Source organism: Stylophora pistillata, chromosome 13 (assembly GCF_964205215.1).
Source record: "Stylophora pistillata chromosome 13, jaStyPist1.2, whole genome shotgun sequence".
Classification (NCBI taxonomy): Eukaryota; Metazoa; Cnidaria; class Anthozoa; order Scleractinia; family Pocilloporidae; genus Stylophora; species Stylophora pistillata.
This window is the reverse complement of record NC_142531.1, coordinates 3,793,369-3,793,679: the sequence shown is the minus strand read 5'-3', so window position 1 is coordinate 3,793,679 and position 311 is coordinate 3,793,369.

Genomic DNA, 311 nt, shown 5'->3' with positions numbered 1-311 from the left:
TCGAGTACTTTTATGCGACGCTGAAAGTTGAGAAGTACTGAACAAGACAATTCAAAGAATTGCAGATCTTTGAGAGATTGTTGGCCAAAGAGAAGGTAGAGGGCTTCCCGCATTTGCTACGCGCGAAAGAAAATACTAGGAAACTGACCAGTAACAATGTTATCTTTCCTTTATCATCTGTTCTTTCTGTTCATTAGCGACGCATTAGACCTCCATAGTTTTCTGCCAGTCGGACCAGTCCGGTGCCATGTTTTAGGCCTCACTCTATGATAAATTAATGGACGCGAACTTTTTGTTTTTGTGTCCACGAG